The following is a 13500-nucleotide window of genomic DNA, read 5'->3' on the forward strand; positions in this document are numbered from 1 at the left end:
TTGGCCTATTCTTCTTATGCCTAATTTCCTGAGACAGAGTTGTAAACGAAATGTATATTTTTCATATTACAGTTCCACCTACAGCCCTGCTAGAAATTTGTATCATTATCTTATTTTATATATACACTGAGAAAAAATCGTATGTCATGAACCTAAAAACGTAGATTACATGTGTAAATCCTGTAGTTTTTGGACTTAACGTACAACGAACGTGTAACTGAAAAAAGTATATTTTATACGTACTTTTCGTATAAGTGTTCCGAATAAACGTACTTTCCGTACGAACGAAGAAACTGTATATAGGTGGTCAGGATCTCACATACAGATGGACGTATGTAACATATAGCTGACGTATGTAACATACGTATACGAATGTAACATATACGAAGACAGTTAGATGTCAGACATCCTGCAACGGTATGATGTAACATCTAAGGGCAGTGCGAATGTACCTATAGTTAACGTATGCTCCGTACTGATTTCTGTAGTAAACATAAGGACACCGTATATTTGTACAATATACCACTGTCCGTATAACGGATTTTTCTCAGTGTAGGTGAAACAGAAATCCATATTTTGCCTATGCCTTTTATGTCTAATTTTCCGAGACAGAACTGTAGGCGAAATGGAGTTTGGCCTATTCCATTTCCGTCTACAACATGGATAGCAATTGATACCATTATCTCATCTTAAATATAGGCGAAACGGAAACAAATGTTAGCCTATTCCTCTTAAAATTAACTTTCCGAGACACAGACATTAATTGTCCTATGGATTTTTTGAAACTCTTTTACAACTTCTATCATTCAGTTTCCAAACGCAAAGGAAAACTACTTATCAGATATTGAAGCAGAAAATAAATCAAGCCCCTCTGAAGTAAAAAAAAAAAAAAAAAAAAAAGGAAAGTCCCAATTACCCATATTGGCCAAAAACAAAACATACAAAGTAGAAGGCACGAAAAAATTAAAAATTAAATGTGGACTTAAAGTAAACGAAAAGTCAGTATTCATCAACGCCTCTACTACAAAAAAAAAAAAAACTATCTACCATCTGCAATGATGTCACTGATTATACACATAAATATGGAAAGTGCAAATACCTAAACTATCTAACATTACTAGTTTACTCTTGTTTCGTCTGCAAAAATAAAAGTTTCAAAACCTGATTGGTAAGATTTTAACTTTCTTTTATTCCGCAGGGACTATATCAGACGGGACCTATTTAGGGATGAGCTCGAGACGAGACTTAATACTGTATCGTCTCGTCTCCAGAAAATGTATTGTCTCGAAAATATATCCCTGCCTCGTCTCAAAGAACAGTCTCGTCTTACTCGAATTTCGAGACAGGTAAAATAACACGAGGTAAAATATATGATTAAACGAGCAGAAGTTGTGCTTATCCAAGGAGCAGCGCGATATTTGATAAACGACTAATTCTCGTTCCCATGGTAACGGTAGCAATATTACCTTTTAAGGCCCGAACACTGTCCAAGTTAGCAACAAAGGATATTCCCAGAAATTCCTATGTATAATAATACACATACTAATATGACAATTTGTATTTTCAGCACTAATAAGCGATGTGCTTACAACATATCTCAGAATCGTTAACATCTACCAACTCTCGCTGCCATGGTAAAGATAGAAACAATCTATTTAAAGGTCGCAACAAAGTAAATGTTACCAGCAATGGAAATTGCCAAAAATTCATATGTACATAATAATAGGATTCTCAGCGGTGAGCCTACAACATTTCCGCCACTCCGAATTTCGTATCACAGATAGGGTGAATGACAACTATGACCGGAAGGGTTCGTGTCTTGTTCGGTACGCCTGTATTGTGATTTCACTGAGTATAGTTATTTCATTCAGACACTGAGTGTTTCCATTTGAAATGAGTCTGAATGATGGAACGGAGTATAAGATTCTTTTCTGTACAGTAGTGGTTAGAGATTGTGGGAAGAATTGCACATAATCATCGATTAAGATGGGTTCGATCCAAGTCAGTCTATGCGCGTACCCATGCTCAGTGACACGCCCGATACACATCCGTACAATTTCTACACCAAATAAATATTCTTACCGTTCCAGTAGTGATTTGCGTAAGAAACTGGTATGAAGCAACTGAAACATAATACATGTATGATATTGATTTACTTAAACACAAGTATTATACATACAGCATACATACTTACTTCAATGTTTTAATTCGATACCTTTGTAAGTTTTATATTTTAGAATTTTCTTTTGTCATTTACCATATTAAATACAAGCCCATGAATTTTATTGGAGAATAAAAAAAAATAAAAAAAAAGGATTTTGAAAACTTGAATTTGAATTTTATACTGTAACAACGAAGCCGGCAGATTACTTAACAAAACACCAATTCACACACGCACTTGGGTTTTGGAGATTACAGAAAAGGGGGGGGTCAGTAGAGGTATTGGAGGGCAGTTCTTTGGAATCTTCTTCCCATTTTTCTTCGAAGGGAGGTCCTGTTTTCCAGGTCAGTTTCAATTTTCATTATCCAGCTGTATAGTTGGCCATGTACTTACTTATGGTTCCACTGGTTAACAATCTATAAAATAAATTGATCTCTCGTTTTACCTACATTTCTTTATCATAAACACGAGTGAAATTCAACATTAGACTTATTATTTAGGTCTGAACAACGTTAGCACGAAACTGAAACGGTGTGCTCGTACTTAGTTTGAGCTAAGTTAAAGCGTTTTGTATCATTTTCGTAGAACTTCACTGTAGCTTGCGTGAATAACAAAATAACATAACTTGTGCAGTTCACTCTTACTTATATTAATACAATTTCGCAAAAGATTGTTAAATTAATATTGGATTTTTGTGCTGTGTCGTATACCTCTTCTCTTCACTACGACGTCCATTTGCACACACGGTTTCCCGCGCTGTCCTTCTGGCGTCGGTGAGATTGCGCCAGTCATGCCAGAGAATTTTTAAAAAAATCTGTGAGTGTTTTTTTTACAACGAATATATATATTAGAAAGGATTAAATGTGTTCTTTATTAAAATAAACTAATTAAAATACTAAAAATAATAAAAGTATTTCTAGATTGTTTCCGATTCTGTGGTACTATTTCTTTGTAGCATCGCGGCCACATCACATCCCTTTTGTTCGGCCTCATCTCCATGACTTGGCGTATATCTTTGCTAAGTTTTCCATTACTTTGGAAAAGAAACATCAAGGGCCATCTGGAAGTCGCATAGCTGATCACAGATGCCTCCATATATCATATGAAACGACTTTTTTTCTTTTTTTTTACATTCCTTGTACTTTCTCACTCAATGACACATAAGGATTTTGTAAGTTTACCAACGCAAATTCCAACACATCAGATGAACACAGATTTTTACAGTACAAAAAATTCAAATACTTGTCAACATCTAGCAATTTCTCTAAAATTTTATGTATTCGTTGGTTATTACTTCTCGATTGAATACTTTGAGACAAACATACTGGTGTTGTAGTTAATGCATTGCAAAGAACAGTTTCAACACTACTTTCTAGATCTGAATTTTTAAATTCGCTTGAAATTACATCATGGTATTTCTCAGAACTATGTTTTACTGCGAGGTCTAACCAGATTTTACGAGTTTGTTTCGTAGGTTTCCACACCTTAAGTCTATCCACTGAATGCGAACCAAGTGATTTACCAGTTAAAGGATCTAACAATTCGAACACCTATTCTGAATTTGATGGTTTGTTAACACAAAGATAGGGTCCTTTGAACACATTGAAAAATTTTGAAATTTTCTTGTCTGTTGCGGAACTTAAGTTTGTTTGTTTCAAAAAAACCAGATCGTTCACCTGTATTTTGTGTTTACTCTCCTGTTGTGAGTTATACCTTTCATTTCGCTTTCGGATCACTTCTTTTCTTTTAAAATCTGCCATTACCAATTTATTGTCCCAACTCTCATTATCGTTTTCGTTCGTATCATTCGTAAAAATGCCAAAATGTTCGAAAATAGGTTTTTCAGCCTGAATATTCAAATGTAAACTGGCTGGACTCGCGCCAAGACTGCTAGATATAGAATAGTTGAGCAACACAACGACTTGTGGTATAAACTTCTCCCAAGAACCATGATCATCCTTACAAAACAACCTGTTCGTGTCCCGATGGATTCTCTCCACCGCGTTCGACGCCGGATGGTAGGGCGTTGAATAAAATATCTTAACACCATATTCTTCCATTTTCTGTTTGAAATTTTTAGAGATAAAACAACTACCATTGTCCGCCAATATAGCTGAAGGTATTCCTAAATGCACAAAGTACAACGATTCCAAACATTTAACGACGCACTTCGTAGTAGCGTTCCGGATCGGATAAAGAACAAGGTAGAGAGTAAAAACGTCCAAAACTGAGAGTATAAATTTACACTTTGAAGGAGATGGCACTAGAGGTGCGATGACGTCAATCGAAATTAATCTCCTGGGGCCTTTCACCTGTATGGTTTCTAGAGGTCTAGCTGGGGGTCGAGTATCAACTTTAGTTCGTTTGCACTCGAGACAATCGTTAATATAGTTCATCACGTCTCGCCGCATAGATTTCCAATAACAGATCTCGCTGATGAAGCTTACAGTTCTTTCGCACCCGAAATGTCCACGGTTATTATGCATTTCTTCAATTACAAGATTTACTAAAGATGGTGGGATGCAAATTCTCCAACTATTGGGAAAGTGAAAGTTCTTATACAATAATATACCATTTTCTAGTTTGTAGAATTTCTCTACATTTCTATCTTGCATCTTACTGTAGGGATCGTTTGGTTTCTCTAGAAATTTGATAATTTTACTGTACTCAGGATGTTCCTTTTGTTTTTCGGTTAACTCTCCGGGTGTGAGGTTTCTAAAGAATGTCGGAAGTACTTCTAAATTGTTTATGTCCAAAATTTCACTAGGAGGGGCTAAAACTATCCTGGACAATGCATCACTAGCAACATTTTCACTCCCTGAAATGTGCTTTATTTCTAGATTAAATCCCTGTAATTCGAGACTCCACCGAGCCAAACGAGAGTTCCAATGGCGAATTTTATTCAAAAACACTAACGAATTATGATCTGTGTAAACTTTCACGTGATGGCCATATAATAAATGTCCCCATTTACGTACGGCTGTAACGATGGCATACGCCTCTAATTCCGTGATAGTGAAATTTCGCTGTGCACTATTCAGAGTTTTACTGTAAAAACCAAGTATGTGTTTTTCACCGTTAACTTCTTGGAATAATATACTTCCCACTGCTACCAAGGAACTGTCTGTCACTAAGCAAAAATCGTGATCTAACAGTGGATGATTTAACAGCACTTCTTCAGCTAACGATGCTTTTAACTGGGCAAAACTTTGCTCACATTCGTCAGTCCAAACCCATTTTTTATTCTTTTTCAGAAGTTCAAACAATGGATTGGCTAAATGAGCGAAATGATATACAAATTTTGAACACCACTCGAACAAACCTAACACTCGCTTAAGTTCCTTTACATTTTTGGGACGAGGCAATGTTCGAATTGTTTCTACATACGACGGATCCTTTTTCACGCCTTCAGGTGTGACTACGAAACCAAGAAATTGAAAACTCGTATTGCAAAATGAAGATTTCTTTAAATTTACAGTCATATTGGCTTCTTCTAATTTTGTAAACAATAGGTTTAAAATTTCTAACTGTTCATCAAAAGAAAATGTTGGTACAGAAATGTCATCGATGTACGTAACTAATTTATCAAACAATGCATGACCTAACACAACCAAAAGACAAGCCATTAATCCTACGCCTCCGTTTGCGTATCCAAAAGGAATAGATGTAAATCTATACATTTTACCGTTCCACGAAAATGTTGTGTAATCTCTACAATTTTCAGAAATTGGAACTTGTGTATAACTTCCTACTAAATCAATATTTGATACGTATTTAGCACCCTGAAACTTTAACAACAGATCATCAATTTTATTTACCTTCAATTGTTTTATTTTTACATGCTTGTTCAAAACAGTTAAATCGACTACTACTCGCATTTTACTAGTATTTTTCTTTGGCACGCAAAAGATTTGGTGTGAATGGATTGACACACAAGATTCTATTACGCCACATTGTAACCACTCATCGATTTGCGAATCAATATGCTCTTTGAATTTATATGGTAATGTATATTGCCTTTTAACCAAAGGTTGGTCTGTGTCTACCTCAATTTCATATTCAAATTTGGTACAACGTCCGGGAATATTTTTAAAAATTTTCCTATGTTTCAGCAACAATTTGAACAATTTCTCTTTCTCAAAATCAGACAATTGAGCTTCCCTAACCTTTTCCCGTATTTCTGAAATTGACACATATTCATTTTCTATTTTACTGTCGAATGAATTACAGACTGCAGCTCTATCTAACAATTTACAATGCGATTTTTCGATTTCACAATCTATTTCTGACATTTGCTGTGAATAGTAATCAAACAAAAATTTATCTTCGTTAGCAACTTCTAAATTTAACACTTTCATTTCTTTTTCATTACTACAAGAATTACGAATTTTATTATAAGCTTGATCAGAAAGAACAACATGATTAACCCATTCTTTTTCTAATTTTTGTTTTTCACTGACCAAATTATTTACTATGGGACAATCTACATTCACTTTTCCAATCTCAAATAAAATTTCTGATTCATCATCACTGTCGTTAGTAGCATTCATTTTAGTAGCAATACCAACTTGAGATACAAAATTTACCTTTTTCTGTACATCACCTTTAGTCAGAATTTTTGTAACTTTCATGTTGTCAGCTTGACCACCTAGCATAGGTACGTTAACGATTTCTCCATCCTTTTCAACCGTAATAGAATTATCACCAAAATCTATCTTTGCCTTGGATTGTGTGAGAAAATTTCTACCCAATAAGCATTCAGTATTCAAGTCAGAGACAACTAGCACACGTACGTCAAAACTAACCTTCCCTATTTCAATACACAATATTGTTTCATCTTGCACCTGTTTCTTTTTCTTACCTGAAAAATCCACCAACAAAATATGTGGAGCTGGTCGCAAGTGAGGGTGTGATATGATTGATGCTATACTTTTCCATTTCTCTAAAGACAAAATACTAACTGAAGCTCCAGAGTCACACAAGGCTACTACTGGTTGATTTAAAATCTGTACTTTTATTTCAGCTGACCTAGCATGACTATTAAATTTCTGTTCTTCATCACTACTTTCAGATGAATCAGTGTCCCAACTTACAACATTCACTACGTTCTTTCCAATTACAACAAGCTCGCATTGCGAATCATTTTTGAGTGCATTTTGACTTTCAGTACCAAAATTACCATTTACATTACCAACTCTACCAACCGCACTCGCGTTGGAGAGCACATTTAGTTTAAAGTTTGATCTTTGTTTTGAGGAAACATAACTCTTGGACTATAAAACGGAAATTGTGGTGCAGATTGAGTATATGCAGGCATTGGCTGTGTTCGATTCATACCTTCATCACGGTTACTATTTACAAAGTTCACCCTTTCGCTTTGGTTTGAATTCTCATACTCGTGATCATCTTCGTAATTACTACGATTACTACCTTGACCTTCATTGCGATCATTATCTCTTCTATAATTATTCTTACCTTTGTTCCAATGGAACTTTCTCTTATTCGGAGTTCCCTTCCTTCTGGGTCCGTCAAACTTACCTTTGCCTGAATTTTTGCGGTTTTCATTACCATAATTTCCCCTTTTATTAAAACTCTCATAATTCCCTTGCACTTCATTTACCTGATTGACACGTACAGTTCTACCCTGAAAGTTGTTCCTATTGTTAACACTTCTGCTGTCATAATACAGTGTTTCAAGGTTTTGTATAGCGGTTAAAAATGAACTGAAATCTAAATTTGGGAACAACGCTAATTGTCGTCGGTAAGAGATAGGGATCAACTGTTTAATCGTATTCACAATGAAAGTATCCGGTATATTAGGTGACAAACCACGTATCTTATTAAACCTTTTGTGAACAAAATCAGTAACAGTACCATCAGTTTTTGGGTTGAATGCTTGCGATTGCAACACTGAAAGTTCACTTGCGATGACTTGTTCAGAACCAAATTGAGCTTTGAATTCTTTAGTGAAATCTTTAAATGAGCGAAAAGTACCTAATTTTGACTTGTACCACTCACGAGCATTACCGGTAAAAATAAACCCTAGTACATCTAAGTATTGGGATTCAGGTACGTCTACAGCGTGCGCTGCAATCTTAAACTGCTCTAAAAACGAAGTTGGTGACTCATCATCCTCTAAACCAGAAAACTTTGGGAACATTTCAATGTCATCATGACGCAATATTCGTCGTTTAACCCTTTTTACGTCACCCCTTTCTGATTTTCTCACTTTAATACGCTTCTTCAATTTTGTTGTCTCACTAGCTGTCGAAGAACTACAATCTGTTTGGTTGGCACTACTAGTTTCTTCCTTACTGCTGTATTTTGACTTATGGCTACTCCTATCATCACCGGATGTGCTTAATCTACGCCAGTTACGTTCACTCCCCTCTCTGCTAGCATGTTCAGTCAATGAGGTTAACTTCGTTTGGGTTTCATCTACCTTAATTTCTAAACCTAACAACCTGTCACCTATCAAAGCAATATTTTGACTCATATTGACGACGTCAATACCGGGAGGGATAGTGTTCTGTGACAAAGTATCGACCCTACTGTGCAATATTGCAACATTTCTTTCTAACTTATGAGTCGTATCGTTTAATCCCACTAACATTTTTTCTTTAATTTCTAAATTACCTTCAATTTTATTTACTGACTCCTCGATTGCTTCAATTTTCTCAAATGCGCGGTCCGCCTTTTCTTCACATTTACCCAAATCAACCTTAATGTCCTCAAGTTCTTGCGAATTCTGAACTGTTTTTCCCCATATTTTCTCACATTTATCGTTTACCTTCTCACATTTCTCATCTATTTCTTTCGATATTTGTTCATATCTACCTACGCATTCTTTTCTGAATATTTCTAATTGCACCTCAAGTTTATTATCAATCTGCCTTTTTGTTGCCTCTGATATTTCTACCATTTTAATTTCTAAAGACTCACGCACATTATTAGTTTGCTCGCTAACATCAGCTATTCTATTTTCTAAAGATTCGTTGATTTTTTCAATTTTGCTTTCTAAGGACTCACGTACCATATTAGTTTGTTCAATGAGTTCCTCTTTATTTGCTTTAAGTGCGTCCAACACTAACTTAACATTACTTTCATCCATTTTTAAACAATTACGTAAAAATTCTAAATACGAGCCAGAAACTTACCTTGTACATCAATATTTCTACGCATAAATCACTACTTTTGCTTAACGGTCCAGGGTTCGAGTCCCTGTTCGGGCGCCATTTTTATGACCGGAAGGGTTTGTGTCTTGTTCGGTACGCCTGTATTGTGATTTCACTGAGTATAGTTATTTCATTCAGACACTGAGTGTTTCCATTTGAAATGAGTCTGAATGATGGAACGGAGTATAAGATTCTTTTCTGTACAGTAGTGGTTAGAGATTGTGGGAAGAATTGCACATAATCATCGATTAAGATGGGTTCGATCCAAGTCAGTCTATGCGCGTACCCATGCTCAGTGACACGCCCGATACACATCCGTACAATTTCTACACCAAATAAATATTCTTACCGTTCCAGTAGTGATTTGCGTAAGAAACTGGTATGAAGCAACTGAAACATAATACATGTATGATATTGATTTACTTAAACACAAGTATTATACATACAGCATACATACTTACTTCAATGTTTTAATTCGATACCTTTGTAAGTTTTATATTTTAGAATTTTCTTTTGTCATTTACCATATTAAATACAAGCCCATGAATTTTATTGGAGAATAAAAAAAATAAACAAAAAGGATTTTGAAAACTTGAATTTGAATTTTATACTGTAACAACGAAGCCGGCAGATTACTTAACAAAACACCAATTCACACACGCACTTGGGTTTTGGAGATTTCAGAAAAGGGGGGGGTCAGTAGAGGTATTGGAGGGCAGTTCTTTGGAATCTTCTTCCCATTTTTCTTCGAAGGGAGGTCCTGTTTTCCAGGTCAGTTTCAATTTTCATTATCCAGCTGTATAGTTGGCCATGTACTTACTTATGGTTCCACTGGTTAACAATCTATAAAATAAATTGATCTCTCGTTTTACCTACATTTCTTTATCATAAACACGAGTGAAATTCAACATTAGACTTATTATTTAGGTCTGAACAACGTTAGCACGAAACTGAAACGGTGTGCTCGTACTTAGTTTGAGCTAAGTTAAAGCGTTTTGTATCATTTTCGTAGAACTTCACTGTAGCTTGCGTGAATAACAAAATAACATAACTTGTGCAGTTCACTCTTACTTATATTAATACAATTTCGCAAAAGATTGTTAAATTAATATTGGATTTTTGTGCTGTGTCGTATACCTCTTCTCTTCACTACGACGTCCATTTGCACACACGGTTTCCCGCGCTGTCCTTCTGGCGTCGGTGAGATTGCGCCAGTCATGCCAGAGAAAATATTTTTTAAAAAATCTGCGAGTGTTTTTTTACAACGAATATATATATTAGAAAGGATTAAATGTGTTCTTTATTAAAATAAACTAATTAAAATACTAAAAATGATAAAAGTATTTCTAGATTGTTTCCGATTCTGTGGTACTATTTCTTTGTAGCATCGCGGCCACATCACATCCCTTTTGTTCGGTGAACAGAAAGCACAAGTCACCACTCACAGGACTACCAACTCATAGAAAAGGATAAAACTAACACAAAGTTTGCGTCGACGTATAATCCATGCAGCCTTATTCCAATTCAGCCAAGAGAAACTGGGAAAATTTAAAATGGAATGGGAGTGAGGGGGGCTACACACTCATACAACGTCCATTTTGACAGCCCCCCCACCTTGTCAAAATAGGTTGAAAATGGTGTCAATCGCTTGTGCATCGTTTGTGCAGAAATATGCAACACAAATTTTCGTTTGTGAACAATGAACAGTGAACTAGAGCGAAAACAAAGTGGGGGCTGTCTAAATGGTAGCCACTCCACCTTCTCAAAATTGGTCGATAATAGTGTGAATCGTTTGTGCAGAAATGTGCAACAAAAATTTTCGTTTGTGCAACAACGAACAATGAGCTAGAGCGAAAACAAAGTAGGGGCTGACTAAACGGTAGCCCCCCACCTTGTCAAAATTGGTCGAAAATGGTGTCAATCGTTTCTGCAGAAATGTGCAACAAAAATTTTCGTTTGTGCAACAATGAAAAACGAGCTATAGCGAAAACAAAGCGGAGGGTAGCTAAACCGTAGCCACCCCACCTTCTCAAAATTGCTCGATAATGGTGTGAATCGTTTGCGAATCGTTTGTGCAGAAATGTGCACCACACAAATTTTCGTTTGTGCAACAACGAACAATGAGTTAGAGCAAAAACAAACTAGGGGGCTGTCTAAACGGTAGCCCCCCACCTTGTCAGAATTGGTCGAAAATTGTGTCAATCGTTTGTGCAGAAATGTGCAACAAAAATTTTCGTTTGTGCAACAGCGAACAGTGAACTAGAGCGAAAACAAAGTAGGAGGCTGTCTAAACGGTAGCCCCCCACCTTGTCAAAATTGGTCGAGAATGATGTCAATCGTTTGTGCATCGTTTGTGCAGAAATGTGTAACACAAATTTTCGTTTGTGCAACAATGAACAGTGAACTAGAGCGAAAACAAAGTGGGAGGCTGTCTAAACGGTAGCCCCCCACCTTGTCAAAATTGGTCGAAAATGGTGTTAATCGTTTGTGCAGAAATGTGCAACAAAAATTTTCGTTTGTGCAACAGCGAACAATGAGCTAGAGCGAAAACAAAGTAGGAGGCTGTCTAAACGGTATCCCCCCACCTTGTCAAAATTGGTCGAGAATGATGTCAATCGTTTGTGCATCGTTTGTGCAGAAATGTGTAACACAAATTTTCGTTTGTGCAACAATGAACAGTGAACTAGAGCGAAAACAAAGTGGGAGGCTGTCTAAACGGTAGCCCCCCACCTTGTCAAAATTGGTCGAAAATGGTGTTAATCGTTTGTGCAGAAATGTGCAACAAAAATTTTCGTTTGTGCAACAGCGAACAATGAGCTAGAGCGAAAACAAAGTAGGAGGCTGTCTAAACGGTAGCCCCCCACCTTGTCAAAATTGGTCGAAAATGATGTCAATCGTTTGTGCAGAAACGTGCAACAAAAATTTTCGTTTGTGCAACAATGAAAAACGAGCTATAGCGAAAACAAAGTGGAGGGTAGCTAAACCGTAGCCACCTTCTCAAAATTGCTCGATAATGGTGTGAATCGTTTATGCAGAAATGTGCAACACAAATTTTCGTTTGTGCAACAATGAACAGTGAACTAGAGCGAAAACAAAGTGGGAGGCTGTCTAAACGGTAGCCCCCCACCTTGTCAAAATTGGTCGAAAATGATGTCAATCGTTTGTGCAGAAATGTGTAACACAAATTTTCGTTTGTGCAACAATGAACAGTGAACTAGAGCGAAAACAAAGTGGGAGGCTGTCTAAACGGTAGCCCCCCACCTTGTCAAAATTGGTCGAAAATGGTGTTAATCGTTTGTGCATCGTTTGTGCAGAAATGTGCAACAAAAATTTTCGTTTGTGCAACAACGAACAATGAGCTAGAGCGAAAACAAAGTAGGGGGCTGACTAAACGGTAGCCCCCCACCTTGTCAAAATTGGTCGAAAATGGTGTCAATCGTTTCTGCATCGTTTGTGCAGAAATGTGCAACAAAAATTTTCGTTTGTGCAACAATGAACAGTAAACTAGAGCGAAAACAAAGTGGGAGGCTGACTAAACGGTAGCCCCCCACCTTGTCAAAATTGGTCGAAAATGGTGTCAATCGTTTCTGCATCGTTTGTGCAGAAATGTGCAATAAAAATTTTCGTTTGTGCAACAATGAACAGTGAACTAGAGCGAAAACAAACTAGGGGGCTGTCTAAACGGTAGCCCCCCACCTTGTCAAAATTGGTCGAAAATGGTGTTAATCGTTTGTGCATCGTTTGTGCAGAAATGTGCAACAAAAATTTTTGTTTGTGCAACAGCGAACAATGAGCTAGAGCGAAAACAAAGTAGGAGGCTGTCTGAACGGTAGCCCCCCACCTTGTCAAAATTGGTCGAAAATGATGTCAACCGTTTGTGCATCGTTTGTGCAGAAATGTGTAACACAAATTTTCGTTTGTGCAACAATGAACAGTGAACTAGAGCGAAAACAAAGTGGGGGCTGTCTAAACGGTAGCCCCCACTATGTCAAAATTGGGCGAAAATTGTGTCTATCGTTTGTGCAGAAATGTGCAACAAAAATTTTTGTTTGTGCAACAGCGAACAATGAGCTAGAGCGAAAACAAAGTAGGAGGCTGTCTAAACGGTAGCCCCCCACCTTGTCAAAATTGGTCGAAAATGATGTCAATCGTTTGTGCAGAAAC

General features: G+C 36.8%; 1 long non-coding RNA gene across 1 annotated transcript in view; it reads right to left on the reverse strand.

Moving 5' to 3' along the window:
* Positions 1 to 13500, reverse strand: part of LOC145666378 (uncharacterized) — a 275097-nt gene that overhangs the window by 17346 nt on the left and 244251 nt on the right. The gene's annotated exons all lie outside the window — the stretch shown is intronic.

The sequence above is a fragment of the Thermobia domestica genome, chromosome 12 (genome assembly GCF_964235325.1).
Source record: "Thermobia domestica chromosome 12, izTheDome1.hap1.1, whole genome shotgun sequence".
NCBI classification, from domain to species: domain Eukaryota; kingdom Metazoa; phylum Arthropoda; class Insecta; order Zygentoma; family Lepismatidae; genus Thermobia; species Thermobia domestica.